The sequence below is a fragment of the Octopus sinensis genome, linkage group LG3, assembly GCF_006345805.1.
Source record: "Octopus sinensis linkage group LG3, ASM634580v1, whole genome shotgun sequence".
Lineage (NCBI taxonomy): Eukaryota > Metazoa > Mollusca > Cephalopoda > Octopoda > Octopodidae > Octopus > Octopus sinensis.
The window spans coordinates 22,504,483-22,512,372 of record NC_042999.1 but is presented as its reverse complement, the minus strand read 5'-3'; the positions used below and the strand labels follow the sequence as shown (position 1 = coordinate 22,512,372).

The window sequence follows — 7,890 nt, the reverse complement described above, 5'->3', positions numbered from 1 at the left end:
ATGTTGGAAGAATTGATGATGGGGAATATTATCATGTTAGTTGTTGTTGTTCTTCTTCTTCTCCTTCGTCATCATCTTCTCACCCCTTCCCTCCTCCTTCCCTTGTTGTCGTTGTTGTTGTTGTTCTTCTTCTTCTTCACGTTCTGGGTTCAAATCTCAACGAGACCATCTTTGCCTTTTATCCTTCCAGGGTCGATAAAATAATGTCCCATCCACTTACTGAGGTCGATATAATTTACTAACTAACCCACTTTCTTCAGAATTGCTAGCACGCCGGACAAAATGCTTAGCGGCATTTTATCCGTCTTTACGTTCTGAGTTCAAATTCCGCCGAGGTCGACTTCTTTCAGGGTCGATAAAATATGAATCAGTTGTGCACTGGGGTCGGTGTAATTTCCCTCCTCCCCAAGGTTCGCTGATTTGTGCCTATAATAGAAAGGCATACTTAGGGAGGCTGATTGGCAGAATCGTTAGAGCGTCGGAAAAAATGCTGTGTGGTATTTGTTCTGGATCTTTACGTTCTGCGTTCAAATCTGGCCGAGTCAGGTTTGTCTTTTATCTTTCCGGGAACCAATAAAATGATGTATCAGTCAATTGCTGGGGATCGATGGTACCAAGTGACCCTCTCCCTTCAAAACTTCTGTCACTGGGATAAAATTTGAAAGTATTATCTTTGAAAAACGAAGTCGACATTGGTGGAATTTGAAATGTATGTTATAGGTTCAAATTCGGATTTTTGTGGTTTCCGTCACTGTTTACAATTATCTTTAAGAAAAAAAAGGGACATATACTAAAATTGGAGCGATACAGAGAAGATTAGTATGGCCCCTGCGCAAGGATGACACGCAAATTCGTGAAGTTTTCCATATATTTTTAGTAGGCGTAGGAGTGGCTGTGTGGTAAATAACTTGCTTACCAACCACATGGTTCCGCTTTCAATCCCACTGCGTGGCACCTTGTGCAAGTGTCTTCTACTATAGCCTCGGGCCGACCAAAGCTTTGTGAGTGGATTTGGTAGACGGAAACTGAAAGAAGCCCGTCGTATATATGTATATATATATATATATATATATATATATATATATATATATACTATATATATATATATATATATGTATGTATGTGCGTGTGTATATATGTTTGTGTGTCTGTGTTTGTCCCCCCAACATCGCTTGATAATCGATGCTGGTGTGTTTACGTCCCCGTAACATAGCGGTTCGGCAAAAGAGAGCGATAAAATAAGTACTAGGCTTACAAAGAATAAGTCCTGGGGTCGATTTGCTCGACTAAATTCGGTGCTCCGGCATGGTCACAGGCAAATGACTGAAACAAATAAAAGAGTAGAGTAAAGAGTAAAAAGTCAAGTACTGGTGTTGATGTAATCGAGTCCACCCCGCCCACAAAAAATGCAGGCCTTGTGTTTCCAGTAGAAAGGACTATTATTATTTCTAGTATTATTATTAATATTAAGGCGGCGAGCTGGCAGAAATGTTAGCACGCCGGTCGAAATGTGTAGCCGAATTTCGTCTGCCGTTACGTTCTGAGTTCAAATTCCGCCGAGGTCGACTTTGCCTTTCCTCCTTTCGGGGTCGATTAAATAAGTACCAGTTACGCACTGGGGTCGATATAATCGACTTAATCCCTTTGTCTGTCCTTGTTTGTCTCCTCTGTGTTTAGCCCCTTGTGGGTTAGTAAAGAAATAGGCATTTCGTCTGCCGCTACGTTCTGAGTTCAAATTCCGCCAAGGTCGACTTTGCCTTCATCATTTTGGGGACCCATAAATTAAATACCAATGAACTGCTGGGGTCGATGTGATCGTTTTTCCTCCTTCCCCCAAATTTCACGTCTTGTACCTATAATAGAAAGGTTTATTATTAAGGTGGCAAGCTGGCGGAAACTTTAGCACGCCGGGCGAAAAGTTTAGCGGCATTTCGTCCGTCTTTATGTTCTGAGTTCAAATTCCGCCGAGGTCAACTTTATCTTTCATTCTTTCTTGGTCGAAGTACCAGTTAAGTACTGTAATTTACTAGCCCCACCCTGACAAAATGTTCAAGCCTTGTGTCTATAGTAAAAAGGGTTATTAATAAGACGGCGTGTTGGCAGAATCGCTACTGCCCGGACGAAATGCTAAAGGGGTATTCCTTCTAGTTTTACGTTCTGAGTTCAAATTCTGTCGGGGCCAACTTTGTCATTCGTCTTTTTTGCAGTCGATAAAATAAAGTACTAGTCAAGCACCCGGGGTCGATGTAATCGACTACCCGCCTCATCTTAAAAACAAACAAAAAAGAAAACTACAGGACTTATGCCAAAATTAGAAAATAATATTAGTAGTAGTAGCAGTAGTAGTAATGAAAGAACAAGAAGTAAAAAGTCGTTTCTGTTTAGAAACGTTGTTGTAACATGTTTTGGGGGTAGCAGGCGTCGACTGACTGAATCGAGTTGAGATCTGTGTGAGGTCGGTCTGAATGGTTAGGAGGAGGAGGAGGGAAAAAGAGAGAGAGAGAGAGAGAGAGAGAGAGAGAGAATAGGGAAGAGATGTCGGTAAGCGGCATTTAAAAGACGAGGCGGAGATATATATAGAACTTCGTGGCGGTGGAAAATATTTGCTTATAAGTTTATATGCACGTGTATATGAAGGTATATGTGTGTGAGTGTGTTAATGTATATATACGTGCGTTTCTTAACGTTTGTTTATTTGCAGATGTTCCTAAGTTCTTTAACTGTTTTAAGTTACCGCGGCCAAATCTGTCTATCTGTCTATCTATCTGTCTACCTGTCTATCTATCTGTCTATCTGTCTATCTATCTGTCTAATACAGAGAGTTGCTTATTTGCAAAAAAAAAAGAAAAAAAAAAGAAATATAACAAGGCGCAGGAGTGGCTGTGTGGTAAGTTGCTTGCTAACAACCACATGGTTCCGGGTTCAGTCCCACTGCGTGGCATCTTGGGCAAGTGTCTTCTGCTATAACACCGGGCCGACCAATGCCTTGTGAGTGGATTTGGTTGACGGAAACTGAAAGGAGCCCGTCGTATATATGTATGTATATTTATATGTATGTGTGTGTGTTTGTGTGTCTGTGTTTGTCCCACTAGCATTGCCTGACAATCAATGCTGGTGTGTTTACGTCCCCGTAACTTAGCGGTTCGGCAAAAGAGACCGATAGAATAAGTCCTGGGCTTACAAAGAATAAGTTCCGGGGTCGATTTGCTCGACTAAAGGCGGTGCTCCAGCATGGCCGCAGTCAAATGACTGAAACAAGTAAAAGAGTAAAAGAGTATGTGACTTCATTGACCGAGGTTACCGTGGTCTTTTCCGTAGGCTTTTCTTTCCACGGGTAAACCTCACCTGTACTCCCCTTTATACTTCATATTGACATTTCTGTGATAACGATCCCTATTGATCAAATCCCCCCCTTTTTTTATTTTTATTTTATCCCCTCCCCCTTTTTTTGTCCTCTTTCTTTCCATTTACGATCCCTTTTGATCGAAAACCAAACCCCCTTCTTTTACCCCCAAAAGAAAAGCTCTACCTTGTAATTTTGTCCTGTCTGTGTGCAGCCCTGTGTGGCTAATAAAGAAACATATCTATCTATCTGTCTGTCTGTCTGTCTGTCTGTCTGTCTGTCTTTCTCTCTCTCTCTCTCTCTCTCTCTCTCTCTCTCTCTCTCTCTCTCTCTCTGCCTGTGTGGCTAATAAAGAAACATATCTATCTATACACACAAAAATATATATACACGTGCGAGCTGGCAGAAACGTTAGCACGCCCGGCGAAATGCGTAGCCGTATTTCGTCTGCCGCTACGTTCTGAGTTCAAATTCCGCCGGGGTTGACTTTGCCTTTCATCCATTCGGGGGCGATAAATTAAGTACCAGTTACCCACTGGGGTCGATATAATCGACTTAATCCGTTTTTCTGTCCTTGTTAGTCCTCTCTGTGTTTAGCCCCTTGTGGGTAGTAAAGAAATAGATATATACACGTGCACATACCCATATATGCACGCATACACTCATATATATACATATATGTGTGTGTTGTGTATAAGTCCTGGGGTCGATTTGCTCGACTAAAGGCGGTGCTCCAGCATGGCCACAGTCAAATGACTGAAACAAGTAAAAGAGTAAAAGAGTATGTGTGTTTGTGTGTGTGCAGAGTCGTATGAACGTCGGATAAAATGCTTCGTGTTATTTGTTCCGGGTACTGATTGCGTGCCGAGTTCAAATCCCACCGAGGTCAACTTTCCCATTTTATCATTTCGGGATCGATAAATAAAGTATTAAATCGATACTTGTTAGATGCGGCGTTGGTCGTGTGGTTAAGAAATTCTTTTCGCCACTACTTTGTTTCGGGTTCGGTCCCAATGTCCGTTATCCCGGGTCAACCAACACTTTCCGAATGTATTTGACGTACTTAAATAGGTCCGAACCGACACAAAAGTCCAAACCTTATGTGCTTTTGTGACCCTTTAGCGTTATGCCGACGGAGCGCAAGCCTTTGGTACCCCCACTCCGCCACGTTGGGACAGGTGAAAAGAAAGAATCGGATCTTTTCACTTTGACCGGCAGATTTTAAAAATATGACACCGCCAGAAAATGTTGTTGACACACCACGGCAGAAATTGTATTCACCTCAATAGACGTCATTGATTGGTTGAAATTGCCGAAATGCAAGAAATTAAACAACAAATAGCTTACAAACTACAGAATTTTCTCAAGAAAGCCAATAGAAAAAGATGTTTTATGTAACACATTCTACCAGTATACGAAGTTTAAAAGTGTTTAGTTACAAAGAAATTATTTTAAAAATCTGCCGGTCAAAGTGAAAAGATCGAAAGAATCTAGACCAGAAGTTCTCAAATAGGCGCAGGAGTGGCTGTGTGGTAAGTAGCTTGCTGACCAACCACATGGTTCCGGGTTCAGTCCCACTGCGTGGCATCTTGGGCAAGTGTCTTCTGCTATAGCCCCGGGCCAACCAATGCCTTGTGAGTGGATTTGGTAGACGGAAACTGAAAGAAGCCTGTCGTATATATGTATATATATATATATGTGTGTGTATATGTTTGTGTGTCTATGTTTGTCCCCCTAGCATTGCTTGACAACCGATGCTGGTGTGTTTACGTCCCCGTTACTTAGCGGTTCGGCCGCAGTCAAATGACTGAAACAAGTAAAAGAGTAAAAAAGAAGAGTAACCATTTTTTTCTTTTATCTATGAACCCCTTTGATTACTATTTTATTCTGGTAGACCCCTATCGCCATTTGATGTTTATAAATCAGTTTTATGGAAAATTCTTTCAAAATTCCTATTTTGATTTTCACACATGAACTTGTTTGGGATGAACAATGTAAATTGTGAGAGAAAGAAACATGGCTTTTTCTTGCAATACATACAAGTAAATACGTCTAAAGCAAAATATTTTCAGGGGTCCTTAAAATATTATTGTGGATCCCCATTTGCTATTTGGCATGGCACTGCTATATGAGTCATTACTTGTTCGGGACAAGTTCTTCAGGCGTGGAAGTTTAGATACCCAAACCTTCCCGAGATGCATGCAGTGGGACGAAACCATATGAACTCTGGTTGAGAACCTTGGTGTAGACTAATATGGATCACCTTCCAGAAGTAAAAAAAATGGGTTTGCGTAGGGCCAATAACCATCACATCAAAAAAAAAAGGTAGTTACAGAAGCATCAATGATTTTTCAAAACAAATACAATCTGGAAATGAAGATCTTCTGTTTGGGAAACATATGGCACAGTGCAATAAAATCCGAAATGATATTGGGGGCAGAGCTGAAAGAGTTGGGGATCCAGCTGGAGAGAAACAGAAAAGATAGCCCAACGTTGAGAATAGAGGAGAAAAGTCGTCGATGGTTTATGGCTTATAGGAAGAAAAGTGCTGGCAGAAACGTTAGCACGCCGGGCGAAATGCTTAGTGGTATTTCGTCTGCCGCTACGTTTTGAGTTCAAATTCCGCCGAGGTCGACTTTGCCTTTCATCCTTTCGGGGTCGATAAATTAAGTACCAGTTACGCACTGGGGTCGATATAATCGACTTAATCCGTTTGTCTGTCCTTGTTTGTCCTCTCTGTGTTTATCCCCTTGTGGGTAGTAAAGAAATAGGTATTTCGTCTGCCGTTACGTTCTGAGTTCAAATTCCGCCGAGGTCGACTTTGCCTTTCATCCTTTCGGGGTCGATTAAATAAGTACCAGTTACACACTGGGGTCGATGTAATCGACTTAATCCCTTCCCGCAAATTTCAGGCCCTGTACCTCCAGTAGAAAGAATTAATTATAAATTTATCTATTCCGAGTTTGATAGTTAAACCAATTACACACACACACACACACACACACACACATACACACACACACACACACACACACACACACACACACACACACACACACACACACACACACACACACACACACATTACATATAAGTACTCACATTCATATGCTCACGCATCCAGCTACACTCTTGAATGCAGAAATGCCTGGAGATGTCTTGACTCAAAGAAGGAAGCTTTGTTACTTAGTAACTGACCGCCTTTTATTCTATAAGTATATATATATATTATATATATATATTAATATATATATTATATATATATATTATATTTATATATATATATATATCTTTATATATGAAAGTCAAGTGTGTGTCTGTCTCCTACGATTTAGATTCCTAACTACTCCCACATTTTGCGGTGCAGTTTAACCAAAACCGGGTATCTTATAGTCGTGATTCATATCGAGCCCTTCTGCGTATTAGCGCGCGTCTACGATGAGTCTACGATTTTAAAAATAATTTACCATCATTTTTTTCCATTTTAATGCATTTTTTCGCTATTATATAAGGGAAGTAACTCTCTAAAAATGTCTACGATGAGTCAACGATTTAAAAAAAAATTTACCATCATTTTTTTCCCATTTTTAATGCATTTTTTTGCTATTTTTTGGCTATAACTCTCTAAAAATGCTTATATAGTTATTTCCCTTACAAACCCGAGCAACGCCGGGCGATACTGCTAATATATATATATATATATATATATATATATATATATATATATATATATATATACACACACATACATACATGTGTGTGTGTGTGTTTGTTTCCTGTCGTCGCTTGTTGGTTTGTTAAAAAAATTGTTGTGGGGATGATCCGAAACGTCTCAACTTTTCCCCCCAATTTTATTAAGATGATCGTAATTCACACCCTCGAAAACGTATGCTTTTATACTATACTTGTTTCAGTCACTTGCGACCATGCTGGAGCACCACATTGAAGGCTTTTGAGTCGAACAAATCGACTCTAGGATTTTTCTTTTTTTTAAGCCTAGCACTTATTCTATCGGTCTCTTTGGCCGAACCGCTAAGTTACAGGGATGTCAACACACCAATACCTATTTCTTTATTACCCACAAGGGGCTAAACATAGAGGGGACAAACAAGGACAGACATAGGTATTAAGTCGATTACATCGACCCCAGTGTGCAACTGGTACTTTATTTATCGACCCCGAAAGGATGAAAGGCAAAGTCGACCTCGGCGGAATTTGAACTCAGAACGTTGCGACAGACGAAATACCGCTAAGCATTTCGCATGACGCGCTAACGTTTCTGCCGGCTCGATTGTCAAGCGGTGGTGGTGGATAAACTCACAAACACACACACACACGATGGGCTTCTTTCAGTTTCTCTCTATCATCAAATCCACTCACAAGGCTTTGATCGGCTCGAAGCTTTAGTAGAAGACACTTGTCCGAGGTACAACGCAGTGGGACTGAACCCCGAAAGATGTGGTTGGGAAACAAGCTTCTTACCTTATAGCCATACTGTACCTCTGTGAAATTTCATTAAAAAATATGCTTTTCAAAGAAAGTTATGG

General features: G+C 40.6%; 1 non-coding gene across 1 annotated transcript; it reads left to right on the top strand.

Moving 5' to 3' along the window:
* The first annotated feature begins 763 nt into the window (after positions 1–763).
* LOC115210025 lies at positions 764–873 on the top strand. Its single transcript, XR_003881386.1, has one exon. It is a non-coding gene; the product is annotated as a U6 spliceosomal RNA (small nuclear RNA).
* Positions 874–7,890: the final 7,017 nt, after the last annotated feature.